Source organism: Choloepus didactylus, chromosome 4 (genome assembly GCF_015220235.1).
Source record: "Choloepus didactylus isolate mChoDid1 chromosome 4, mChoDid1.pri, whole genome shotgun sequence".
Classification (NCBI taxonomy): Eukaryota; Metazoa; Chordata; class Mammalia; order Pilosa; family Megalonychidae; genus Choloepus; species Choloepus didactylus.
In genome coordinates, this window is record NC_051310.1 from 51,527,466 (window position 1) to 51,541,864 (window position 14,399).

A 14,399-nucleotide genomic window follows, 5' to 3' on the forward strand; every position below is an offset into this window, starting at 1 on the left:
GAGATAATGGCTGCAAAGTAGACACACAAGGCTTTGCACAAATGAGGTACTCAACAAATGGAAGCTATTCCTACATACAAAGCCACATGGAGACTCTGACCATACTTTACAACAGGAAACTTACTTCCCTCTTTATAGAAAAGTCCATTAGTGATATTCGAGATATGCAAATGAAACAACCAAATAAATTATTCTTTGAAGATAAATAGGGTACACTGTCTAAACATCAAACCCAGACTTTTGAAAAACATTAGAGATGTAAATTAACAAATCAAGTCAACCATCAGAAACAATTTTAAGTCCAGCTCTATAGGAACTGTAAAAATATAGTCCAGGGGAAATTAATAATTCTGTTGTCTGACTTTTATATAGTGAGAATAGGCAATTCAGAAATCTTACCTCCCTGAGTTTTGAGTAATTTATAGAGTCCTGGTGAAACAGCCAACTACAGCTACAGCTACAGCTACATAAATATAGCAGATGGTTATGTAAACATAATACTTACCAGAGTATATACTTATTATAAATACTGATTACAGAGCCATCTTCCATAAGTGGACTATAAAGAGTATTTTATTTACTCAAATTACTACATTGACATATACCTATAATTGTTGAACCCCAATTCACCCATGAGTTTCTTAGTTTCTGAGAGAAACACTAGCATAATCAGTTGATCTGAAGTTTTCAAAACAAAGTTCTATGACAATCATAAGATTGGAGTCATCTCTTCCCCCATCTCTGGGTCTCTTCTCACTTTTTTTTTTTTTTTTTAAAGACAGATTTAGGATATGGCAAGAAATTACTAAGTTACATATTTTTAAAAATCTACCTAGTGCTACAGTAATGGAATAAATAAGATTTTTTAGAATTCAATGTTTATAGGCATACTTATTAAAAAATGAGTGAATTAGAGTACATTAAATAATGCTGATACACACCAGGAAAGGATTTCGGCAAGGAAAGGCACATAATGTCACCACAAGAAATAAAGACCACAGCTGGAGATTTAACAGCCAGCCAAAACTTTAGATTTTGTGATAGTTTTCCTAGATCTGGAGGGTCATTAGGGTAGAACCTTCTTTAGGGTACTTAGCTAGAATAAACAGATAGCAGGTGGGGAATTTTACTCTGTGACCCCAGCTGTAATGTTAAAAAGAAAACACTTGTTTTACAAGCCTGTGTATGAAGAGGGGAGGCACAAAAATCCAAAACAGTCTGGCAGTACTGAAGATCCTCTTTACACATTAAGGTGAATAAAAAAAATTTAATAAAAATAAAAGATTAACCTTTTTTCTGTAGCTGAATTGGAATTTATATAGTTACAAAGTTAAAACTTCTAGTAAACCTTATTTTTCACTTCTTTTCTTGTAGACAGACAGTATAAATATAAACAGCTGCCATATTTCACCTCAGTTGAAGTTAAATGCCAATGTTTAGGGAAAAGCCTCTTAGATATCTAAGTCCCCTATTTTATATAGCTTGAAGGTTTGAAAATAGCACTAATACTATTAGTGGCTTGCTGTTTACAACAACAAAATGAACATGAAGTTATGACAATGATAAGAGACTCTCCAAAGAAACTAAAGAGTTTCTAGTCGAATAAATATGGTTACTGTACTTTTACTGACATGTCTAACAAGACAGCAGAACTTACTTTGGGTCAGTTTCCCTCTAATCAATTTTCTTTCTCAAATTTATGCCATGTCTCTACCCATTTTTCTCTCTCTCTGGACTCTGAACCTAGATTGGTTTGTTTGGAAGATGGAATCCCTCAGAGCCAACCATATAAATTATAGTAGTATTAAAAAAAAAAAGCTATGTAAGTATCTTTCTATATATAAATAAAATGGATTTGCAGAATAAAATCGTATATTCAGAAGAAAAAAAAAAAACTAAAAGCAGTTAGGAAGGGGGCAAGGGAAAATATTTTTAAAATAATAAAATTGCTAATTACAAAGCTGGGAGCTTCCTGCTTGCTCATGCCAAGTGATACGCCTTCATTACGGTATACTCTTTCTGGTTGGTGTGAGCAGCCCAGAAGGAAGAGAGCAGAAACCATGAACTGTAAGGCAACTGAGACACAAGCCAGGCAGGAGGACCATCCAAATTCACTCGACACATTCTCAGGCAGCTCTAGTTTTTGGTGGAGTAGTTCAATTCCAGCAACATAAAAACTTACTGAATCCAGTGTACACAGACCTGCAAGAATATGGAGAATGCCTGTGACAATGGTGGGAAATAAGCTTCAGCAGATACAAGCACAAAGTCTAACCAAAGCCCCAAAGCACAATCAAACCTAGACTAAGAAAAGGCAAAAGGAACTGGCAGTGCCAAAGACAGGCCCTTAGAAGATCAATCCCACTACTGTGGTTTCCAGGATCAACAAACTTCTCCATGAACTTCTCATTTAGTGTGAAACTGATGCATTCTGTTCCACACTGAATAACTCTGTCTTTTCTGGTGGCTGTACCAGTGTCTTTTAGGGTATGGTTATTGGAAAAGTGCATCAGTTTAAGTCTTTTCATCTGACTCATTACCAAAGAAGTCTTCCCGATACTTTTGTTCAAATCACTGGAATTTTCTTGAACTGGACTTCGATATTCAAACCAGAAGTCTGTGCCAATTGAGACTGCCATATAGACGGTGGAAATGAGGCTAAGTACACAAGCACTTTCAAATGCTGTAGTGAAACAGTTATCCATTCTGGCATTCAGACTGCTCGCCCAACCTTCTGCTCTGCCAGTTTCACCCACTAGCTCAGACCACAGTACCCTACTCTTCCTATGCCTCCTCTGAACACACTTGGATTCATCTTTGATGTACTCAGAAAACATGGTGAATGTTTTGTGTCTTTTAAAACCAAACTAACTCTTAAAAACTCCTAAATTGAAAACTTCTACAGCTGCGCCAGAAAGTCATTCGTTAAAAGTTAGCCAGTGCCTTTTAATAAGCAAAGCTGATATCAAAATCATAGGAGAGTCTTGAATCTAGTCATTTAGTTTTATCAGTGCAGAATTATCCCAAATAAAAAAAGCTCTACAGGTTCTATTTAAGATCCCTAAGCAACATATTAGACCAGAAGTAACAAGAATTATTCAACCCACAATTCAGGAGAATACTTCAATAAAAATTGAAGAATAAAACCCTATAAGACAGCTGGTGGCCGATGCATGGGAGTGAAGCGCTGAGGAACTGCGGGAGGGCAGTGGCTCCATGTCCGGCTTCATGGAGCCTTCCACCCCAGCAACGACAGGTGTCCCTGCCAAATGCTGGGCTCTATGGTGCTGGGACTGCACCAGCCTGGCTGCTTGCAACAAGATAAATTAAATTTTTGTATCACAAATGCAAATTCACTTCATCATGTGGAGGATACAAAGAGGAACTCATTTTGTCCTTACTATCATGCCACAGTCACTGCAGACCTAGAATGATCTCTCTCAGTGCTGAACACACGTCTCCCTACCTTACTCACACCATCCCAGTAGGGAATATAGGTGAGGAGTCCACTAAGCCAGAAGAGCAATCTCATTGACGCAAGGAATGTTCAACCCTCTGGCTTAAAATCAACCAGGGAATACCCCTTCATGATAAAAACTCTCAACTAGGACAAGAGGAGAATTTCCTCAACCTGATTAAGGGCATCTACAAAAAACCTTCATACTACATCATACTTAATGGTAAAACACTGAATGCTTCCCCCTAAGTATTGGAATAAGACAAGGATGTCTGCTTTCAACACTTCTATTCCACATTGTACTGGAAGTGACAGCCAGGGCAATTAGGCAAGAAAATGAAATAAAAGGCATCCAGATTGGAAAGGAAGAAGTGAAACGACCTCTATTTGCAGATGACATCATCTTGAATATAAAAAATCATAAGGAATACACTAAAAATCTATTAAAACTAGTAAGTTCAGTAAAGTTGCAGGAAACAAAACCCATATACAAAAATTTATTGTATTTCTGAACAGTAATAATGAACAAACTGACAAAGAAATTAAGAAAACAATTCCACTTACAATAGCATCAAAATGAGTAATGTATTTAAGCAACAGATTTTAAAAAAGAAACGCAAAACTTATACTATGAAAACTACAAAACATTGTTAAAAGAAATTAAAGAATACATTAAAAAACTGAAAGACATCTCACGTTCATGGGTTGGAAGACATTGTTAAAATGGCAATACTCTGGAAATTCATCTATGGATTCAACACAGTCCTTATCAAAATCCCAGCTGGCTTCCTGCAGAAACTGAAGTTCATATGGAAATTCATGAGACCCAGAATAACCAAAACAACCTTGAAAAAGAACAAAATTAGAGGACTCACATTCCAGAGTGAGTCTACAAAACTTATTACAAAGCTAACGTAATCAAGAGAGTGCTTATAGGCATACAGATCAGCTGGAATAGAATTAAGAACCCAGAAATAAACCTTCACATTTATGGTCAATTGAATTTTGACAAGGATGCCAAGACAATTCAATGGGGACAATTCAAATTGTGCTGGAACAACTGGATAGCTATATGTAAAAGAATGAAGTTGGACACCTACCTCACACCACATAAAGAATTAATTCAAAATGGATCATAGAGCTAAATGTAAGAGCTAAAACTATAATACTTTTAGAATAAAACATAGAAGTAAATCTTCATGACCTTGGATTAAACAATGGTTTCTCAGATATGACACAAGCAAATGAAAGAAAAAAATAAATACATTGGACATCATCTAAATTTTAAACTTTTGTGCTTCAAAGGACACCAAAAGGAAGTTAAAAGACATACCATAATGTTGGAGAAGATTCTTGCAAATCATATATCTGATAAATGACTTGCATCTAGAATATATGAAGAACTCTTAAAACTAAATAATAAAAGATAACCCAATTTACAAATGGGCAAAGGACATGTATAGACATTTTCCAAAGAATATATGCAAACGGCCAATAAATGGATGGAAAGATGCTCAACATCATTAGCCATCAGGGAAATGCAAATCAAAAACCACAACGAGATACTATTTCACCTGCAATAAGATGGCTGTTATCAAAAAGACAGACAATATAACAAGTGCTGGCAAGGATGTGGAGAAATTAGAACCTTCATACATAGAAGTTCGGGATATAAAATGGCGCAGTCATTTTGGAAGACTGTTTGACAGTTCCTCAAAATGTTACACAAAGAGTTACCATATAGGTTACCAGCAATTCCATTTCTAGGTATACACATGTCCACGCAAAAACCTGTATGTGAATGTTCATAGCAGCCTTATTCATAATAATCAAAAAGTGGAAATAACCCTAAACCAAATGCTCATCACCTGCTGAATGGATAAATAAAATCAGTTACCCATACTGTTATGGGTTGAATTGTGTACCCCAAAAAGATATGTTTATGTCCTAACACCTGGTCCTGTGAATGTGATCTTATTTGGAAAGAGGGCCTCTGAAGATGTGATTAGTTAAGATGGGATCAAACTGGATTAGGGTGGGCCCTAATCCAGTATGACTGGTATTCTTATAAGAACAGAGATACACAGACATAGAGGAAAACTCCATGTGATGAGAAGGCAAAGAAGTGCTGCAGCTGCAAGCCAAGGTATGCTAAGGATTGCCAGTAAAACAGAAGACAGGAAGATGCAGGGAAGGATTCTTTTCTACAGGTTTTAGAGGGATAACAACCTCTAAAGGTGCTTGCTGACACCTTGATTTTGGACCTCTGGCCTCCGGAATTGAGAGACAATAAGTATCTGTTGTTTTAAGCCACCAAAAACAAAAACAAAAAAACCAAAAACCCTTTAAGTTATATTCTTGTCTACCTAATGGACACATAATCTAATATAGAACTCCTCTCCAGGCTCCTTAAGTAGAGAACAAAACAGATACATGTCAACAACATGGAGAAAATATTCTCTTAGCAACTGATAAAAGAATTCTTAGGGCAAGACCTACCTTTTCTGAGAAACACTATGATCAAATACTTTAGGTCGGGGGTAAGCTTGAAAGATATACTCAAATAACAAGATCATTGCCTAACAGGAGTTCCAAGAAGGGTAGACAGAAGCTGGTAACTGGAGGTCTTCTGTTTGATAAGCACTAAGATAGATTTGGTTATAAAAATTTAAGAGGAGAATCTGGAGTAGAGCTGCATAAGAGAGAGAAGAAATTTAAAAGTTGGGAGAAAATCCAGAGACAAAACTATATAACAAGTGAGACTAGAAGCTCCCTGGGGAAGTGGGGGGAAAGGGCTCACTAGCTAGTAGCAGTGTGAAACATGGCAACATTCAATAGTAGCAGTGTGAAACATGGCAACATTCAAGTTATTTGCAGTGGAGTGTGGGATGCAAACTTTCTACTGCTACCAAATCTTTAGCATATACTACATTGCTCACTAATGCTTATAAATGAATGAACTTTGTCCTCAAAGATGAGGACAGTCAGTTGACCTCTGGAATGCATATGTTTCTTGGGTTTCAGTGAAGAAACACAGACTCCTAATGGCTCTATCTCCGTAAAGGATAATTTAGGATCCGCAAAGTACTTTTGACTTCCCAAACTGTGACATAGCAAATCGTAAATTATATTTTGTAATCCAATGCAGCCATCTCAAGATTATCTGTGGTAATGCAAATAAACACATGAACAAAATTTACCAGCAAATTTGAAAAAAAAAAAAAAAAAGAAAGAAAAAGCTAATCTCTGGGTAATTTCTTTCCCATTTGGAGCCTGAAATATCTCTCATCACTGCTATAAAAATTATTATGCATATTTGTATATACAAATTTGACTTTGATAACTTGTGTAATTCACCAGAGCCAAAATGTAGAAATGATCTGTCTAAACCTATTTTACAAATGAGAAGGTCCAAAGAAACAGAATGATTTGCCCAAGGTCACAAAGCTAGTTCAGCAGTAAGGCTGAGACTTGGGCCTAAGGTTTCTAGATGGGCACTCCAATTCTCCTACATGTGCTATACTGCTTAATTGCAAATGAAGTAATGTAAATCTAAAAATGTAAGTTTTTTTAAACATAATACACAAGGCAGACAGGAGGGAAGATTGTCACACAACAAAGTTTAAACTTCCTGCAGTGCCATTTCTTCCTCTGCATACAAGATTACCCTACTCTATAAAATTTGTTCTCTAAACTTCTAAACTACCAAAGATATAAAAAGGAAAGGCAAAAAAATCTAAACTTTTCCTACAATTACACACTAAAATGCAGCTGAATCTCACTGAGCAAAAGAAACCAGACACAAGAGAATATACGATATGATTCCATATAAAAATAATAAAAATAAATCTATGCTGTTCAAAGTCAGGACAGTGGGTGAGGGGAAGGGAGTTCGTGGGTGGATTGGGAAGGGAGAGTAGTGACTAGAAGAGACCATGTGGGGAAGTTTCTGAGGTACTGGTAATGCTCTATGTCTTGATCCAGGTTCTGGTTATATGGGTGTGTTCAGTTTGTGAACATACAGAGAAAAAAAAAGTCATACATATCATACTGTACTTCAACAGAAAGTTCAAGAACGGAAGACAAGCCTTAAGGAAGAGTTACTACTGAAAACAACACACTCTTTGGTGAGCTATAAAATGTCACTGAATGAATAAAAGAATTGCCGACTATCAATTAAAAAACAAAAGGCACCCTAAAAATAAGTTCATGTAGATGAATTAAAAATTTCAAGAGAGACAATGGATAGTAGATTGGATACCGCAGAAAACACAAATCAATATATTAGATGACCACCTCAATGAATGTTCCGGTACTCAGAAGGGCTTTTCTCATCTAGTTGATTCCAAACAGACAAACCCACCCTATCTGTACCCAACTATCCTCTTCCGTTTTTGTTATATAAGAGGACTCTGTCCTCTCATCTAAGAGAAATCTGTACACTTTAGCTTTGGAGCCCATGCTTCAATGGAATCTTACACTACTTATGTGTCTTCTCAGGAATCTTACGTTATCTTCTTAATCTCCTTTATATTCAAACTCTCCCTTTCAACTGGAATGTTAACTTTTAAAGATACTCAAATGTCTCCCATTAAAAATCCATCTTCATATGACAGATTCCCTTCTAGCTATCCATCTGCTGTTCTCATCTAAGTCACCGCTCACAACAGCATTCAACACAATACTCCCTCTTGAAACACTATTCCCACTGGCTTTTCAAGATGCCACATATTCCCTCCCCGTTTTTCTCTTACCTCTAGCTTTTCCATCGTTGTCTCCTTTGCAGACTCACCCCTTCTCTCCCAAACCATTAAATATTGTCATTCTTCAAGGCTTAGACCTAAGTCCTCTCCTCTAGGTTCTGTTCCTAGGCAATCTTTCACATATCTACAGCTTTTATCAGTGAATGTCACTATCATCCATCAAAGTGAACTGAAAGCAAGGAGATACCTTTGACCTCTTTCTACCCTATATCCTTTAATAGTCCATCATCAAGCCCCATGAATTATACTCCCTAAATATTCTCATATTGGTCCACTTTTTCTATCACACTCTAGTCTCCAAACTATCATCTCTCAGCAATTATTCCATACCTGCCTCCTAATCTGTCTCCTCACATACAAGCTTGCCTCCCTCCAAGGCATGCTCCAACTGCAGTCTAACGAAACCTTTCAAAATACAAACTTCACCATATCACTTCTGTGCTAAAAGTTTTGCAATGGTTTTCCAGTGTTTGGGGGATAAAGAACTGCTAAATATGGCTCAAATGAAGTCCTGAGTGGTCAGGCCCCCCTCTACCTACTTTCTTCAGCCTCATCTCACTTCATGCTGCCCCTCCTCCAACAGTCTCTACTCCAACCATAAGGCCTTCTTACACCTAGTACTTGCCATGCTCCCTCCCTCCAAATATATAAGCATATGCTATTTCTTCTACCTAAAATATTATTCCCTCATCTCTTGGTCTAGTTAATTCCAGTTCATTCTTCAGACCTCAACTCAAGCATTACTTATTCAAGAGAGCCTCTTTTGACTTCACTACATCAATTCGCAATTGCAGTCAGAGCATACAGTGGACCTTCAATAAATATTTGCTGAATAAATGAATTCAAAGAAAAAGCAGATGGAAATAATAAAACTTTGATAAAAGACAGGGAAAGTGCACTCAGAAGAGTAAATATACACCAAAAAAAACAGGACTTTATGAGGAGAAAACAGAGGCTATAATCAAAGAAATAAGAGAAGAAATTTTCTCTAAGTTGAAATCTTTTCAAACCTAAAAGCTCACTGAGTATCTGGCTAAAAACCCATACCTAATGTGATCACACTGTGAGCCAATGACTGTATACTTTGGATGGCTGGTCTAGTGTGTGAATATATCTCAATAAAATTGCAAAATAAAAACAAAAAAAAAAACAACCCATACCTAATTATCCACTATTGAAGGGAAAAAATACTAAAATGTAAGCTTCTAGACAGAAAACATGGGTAATCTTCAAAAAAAAGAGTTTTGAATTGGTATTAGCCATCTTGACAGCAAAACTGAATCCCAAAAGACAACAAAGAATAAAGAGTAAAGGATCGTGAACTTAGAATTCCAGAACCACCCAAACTATTATTCATGTGTGTGTATAGGGGAGAAGTAGAAGACATTTTAAGATACACAAAGATGCAAAGTACTACTCATAACCTCTTTACAGAAAAAATAGTCAAGAAAAATTCAAGCCAAGTAAACATCTACTCACCATATATATATATGTATATTTTATATATATATATATTTTACTCATTATATGTTTAAACCAAGATCATCTCCATATGATCTATCATCAGCCCAATCCTTTAATAACATTACAGAAAAAGTTAGAGTAACTTGCTTTAAAACAACACATCTAGAAGAATATCCCAAATATACAAAGTAAAAAGAACTTGGAAAATTGCCCAATTATCCAATTTAATACCAGGACAACATTCCTTTCTTGTCTTCAGAATCCTCATCAACAGAAAGCAAATATGAAACACCAAAAACAAACAAACACACACACAAATTAAAAAAACCTTTCATAAGGTTAAAGTTAAAAGTTATATGACTTTGGATAAGTTCTTTAACTTAATGTCTAACTTTCCTCATTGATAAATAAGTGACCTGGATTACCTACAATTGCTTTGTTCCAAGAAATGTAAAGAAGTTAAGTGAAAGTTCTAAAGTTCTAGGAATATCTAGGTAAACATTATTATTAAATTAATACTTCAGTCTAAAATCTTGCTGATGAATTTCTATTTAAAAAAAAACCCTCATTTTCAGTACCAAGATGAAGATTATAAGAAACATACAAAATTATTTTACTACAGAAAGATCGACTTGTAACAAAGGTATTCAAATTTGTTTTATGCATTATTTTAAAAATAATGTAGCACACATAAAAGGAATGAGAGAGAAGATTAAGTCCTCTGATTACAAGAGTTAAAATACAGAGAAAAAAATTTTCATTTAACTCAACTGATAACATATAAAATCTAAAGTAGAACAAGGAAAGATGGTGGCATAAATAGGACTTACAGACCTCCCCTCCAGAAAGTACCAAATGAATAGAAAGGAGTCAAAACAGGGAAGAAAATGTAACCAGGGCAAAATGCCTGAACATCTACCAGTACCATCAGCTCTAAATCTCCTGGGGAAGAGGGAGAGGGAAAGGGGAAGGGAGAGGGAGAGGGAGAGGAAGGAGGATCATTTTAGAAGTAGATGGAGAAAACTCTCAAGACTCCCACTAATATCCTCCAATTTTTGTCTATTTTAAATAAGTTTACATTGTTTAGACATTATACTTCATTAAACATACATGCTGTAAAAATATAGTCAATCACAAGTGCTTGTCCATTAAAAATTACTGCGTAAGATTGGTCATGATAAGCATCTCTGAAATTTTTCCTTTATATTATATATTATAATTATATATATGTGTGTGTGTATATATATATATATATATATAATTGGAGCAGTTGTAGGTTTACAGAAAAATTATGCAGTGAGTACTGAATTCCCATATACCCCCCTTTCACATGCAGTTCTCCCTATTACTAACATTTTGCATTAGTGTGGTACCTTTGTTACAATTGAAGAGGCAATATTATAACAGTTTTTGTTTTGCTTTCTCTGACCTTGCTCTTTTAACAGTGTCTTGGATTCTGTTGAGAGGAAACCTTTCTAAATTAGAAAAATAAAATCTAGAGATGGAAGTAAACAGTGGGAGAGAAAAGAAACAGTGTGCTTGGGGCCATAGTCACACTCAGAGACATAAAGCCAAAAAAAAAAAAAAAAAAAAAAATTAAAAGAAAAGGAACAAGAAAAAGAAATAGCAGCTGCAAACTAGAACTGTAAACTGGCAGCCTTGAGTATGACCTTCACACATGTCAGCCTATCCTCACCAACAACATGCATTCTCCAGAGTCCCTACCACTGCTTATTAAATTGTATCCAGCTCATTTTATCCATTTCTGTGCCATGACACCTGAGTTTGCATAATTTGGTAGAGAGGACAATCCCTGTGATTCTAACAGCCTGTAATCCATGAAGATTTACTCTAATCTGATTTTTCACTAATGTGAAAATCAGAGAAAAAAACAATACCTGTAATAGGCTGAATAATGGCCCCAAAAGATATTAGTCCGAGTTCCTGGGACCCATAAATATTACCTTATATTTGGAAAAAGGGTCTTTGCAGATATAATCAAGTCAAGGATTTCTGAGATGGGGAGATTATCCTGGATTATGTGGTGCTAAATGTAATCACAAAGTGTCATTATGAGAGAGGAGGAGGGAAATTTCATACACACAGAGAAGGCAATTTGAAGACTGAGCAGAGATACTTGAAGATGCTGTCCTTGAAGACTGCAGTGATGTGGCTAAAGGCCAAGGAAGGCCAACAGTCACCATAAACTGGAGAAGGCAAAGAACAGATTTTCCTCTAGAGCCTCCAGAATGAATGTGTTCCTGCTAACACTTTGTGAGCAGGTTCCTGCTGATACCTTGATTTCAGCTCAGTGAAACTGATTTTGAACTTCTGGCCTCCATAACTATAAGAGAATAAATGTGTGTTGTTTTAAGCCACCGAGTTTTTGACTATTTGTTACAGTGACCATAAGGAACTAATACAATCACAACAGTCAAGCCCCCCTGCTGGGAAAGAAAACCTCCCAAACTGGTTAGGATAGATATTTGCAGTAATTTCAGCAAGGGATCAAGAGAAAACCAACAGAGACAAAGTTTCTTCCTTACAAGTACCTAACAGAATCAGCTCCCTACCACCATTCTCAAAAAAAACTGAATATCATAACTGAAATTATAATTTCACATAATTTGGCCTGTCATATGAATGGTGCCCCCTATCCTGAAAGGAGAGCCAAGGAGTATCTAGTCACATTATTTTTGGTCAAAAAAACAAAAACAACACTCATGAAACACACTCAAAATTTCTGAAACAAAAATAAATAAATGATATTAATAATTAAAAAAAAACTCAAGAAGATGATGTGAAAATCTGAAAGATTTACACTGAAAAAACAGAAGAAAACTAAGTAATTTACCTAAGAAAATTAAAGAAAACCTGGCCTATGAGATAAAAAATGAAAATCAATTTAAAATATAAAAAGGCATTAACAAAGCTAAGGGAAGAAAATTAAAAATTATTGCAAATTATTTTAAATAGCATGAGAAGCAATAACGAAGGGCAAAGATAAAACAGAAAACAATCTGCAAGGGGTAAAACCCAAGCAAGAGAAAAATCATCCAGTATGAAGATGGTAAGAATAAAGAGATAAACTTGAGCACATTGCAGGAAACATACAAAAAATGCAGATCTAACAGTTTCATTAATTAGTACATTGTAAAAAGAAAACTGAATGGAGGAGAAATTAAACTTCAAAGAAAGAAGAAATTAATCCTAAACCAAGGAAAATCTGAACTTGATGTCTTAAAGGGCTCATCAAGCGTTAAAGAGATTTTATAAGAAATGACCAAGACCAAAGCATAATTTAGAGAAGATAATGAATCCCAAGAATCTAAGAATTCAGACAAAAGAAACATGCCCTCCCCCCACCACCAAACAAACAAACACAAACAAAAAACAGACTAGTTTCAGACTTCTTTGCAACATCAGATGACAGGTAATAATGCAGGGATGATAAGGGTAAAGAGGTAAATTCCAAGAATTCTATACCCAGCAAAATTGTCATTTAGATGTGAAAGCAACAGAAATCAAAGAAGACCTAAACAAATGGAAGGACAGTCTGTGCTCATGGATTGGAAGATTAAATGCTGTTAAGATGTCAATTCTACCCAAAGCGATTTACAGATTCAACACAATGCTAATCAAAATTCCAACAACCTTCCTTGCAGAAATGGAAAAGCCAATCACCAAATTTAATGAAAAGGTAAGGGGCCCCAAATAGTCAAAGCCATCTTGCAAAAGAACAAAGAATCAACTGAGAACCAACAGAATCAAACTGAGAGCACAGAAATCAACACTCACATTTATGGCTAAATGATTTGATAAAGGTGGCAAAAACCACTCAATTGGAAAAGGATAGTCTCTTCAACAAATGGTGTTAGGGAAACTGATCACCATTTGCAAAAGAAAGGAGGACTCCTTTCTCACACCTTAGACAAGTATCAACCTCAAAATAGATCAAAGACCTATATATAAGAGCCAGAACTATCAAAATTCTAGAAAAAACATAGGGAAGCATCTTCAGGACCTTGTGTTAAGCGATCATCTCTCAGACTTTACAACCAAAGAATGAGCAACAAGAGAAAAGATAAACGGGACCTCGTTAAAATTTAAAACTTTTGTTCCTCAAAGGATTTTACCAACAAAAAGAAAAGACAACCTACACAAAGGGAGAAAATATTTGGAAACCACATAGCTGATAAGGGTTTAATATCCAGAATATACAAAGAAATCTAAACTCAACAATAAAAAGACAAACAACCCAATCAAAAAAGAGACAAGATTTGAATAGGTATTTCTACAAAGAAGATATGTAAGTAGCCAAAAAGCACATGAAAAAATGCTCAACATCACTAGCTATCAGTGAAATAGAAATCAAAAGCACGAAATAACATTTCATACCCACTAAAATGGCTACTATAAAAAAACAGAAAATTACAAGTGCTGGAGAGGATGTGGAGAAATAAGAACACTAATTCTTTGCAGGTGGGAATGTAAAATGGTGAAGGCACCATGGAAGACAGTTTAGCAGTTCCTCAGAAAGTTTAGAATAGAATCAGTAATGCTATGGTAACTGACCCAGCAATCCCAGTTCTAGATGTATACTCCAAAGAATTGAAAGCAGAGACTCAGATATTTTCACACTGATGTTCACAGTGGCATTATGTGCAATTGCCAAGAGATGGAAGCAGCCCAAGTGTCCATCAACCGTTGAATGG

At 35.7% G+C, this 14,399-nt stretch overlaps 1 protein-coding gene and 1 pseudogene across 1 annotated transcript in view; both read right to left on the reverse strand.

Moving 5' to 3' along the window:
- Positions 1 to 14,399, reverse strand: part of PPM1A (protein phosphatase, Mg2+/Mn2+ dependent 1A) — a 50,225-nt gene that overhangs the window by 15,920 nt on the left and 19,906 nt on the right. The window lies entirely within an intron of this gene.
- LOC119531391 lies at positions 1,875 to 3,981 on the reverse strand (annotated as a pseudogene).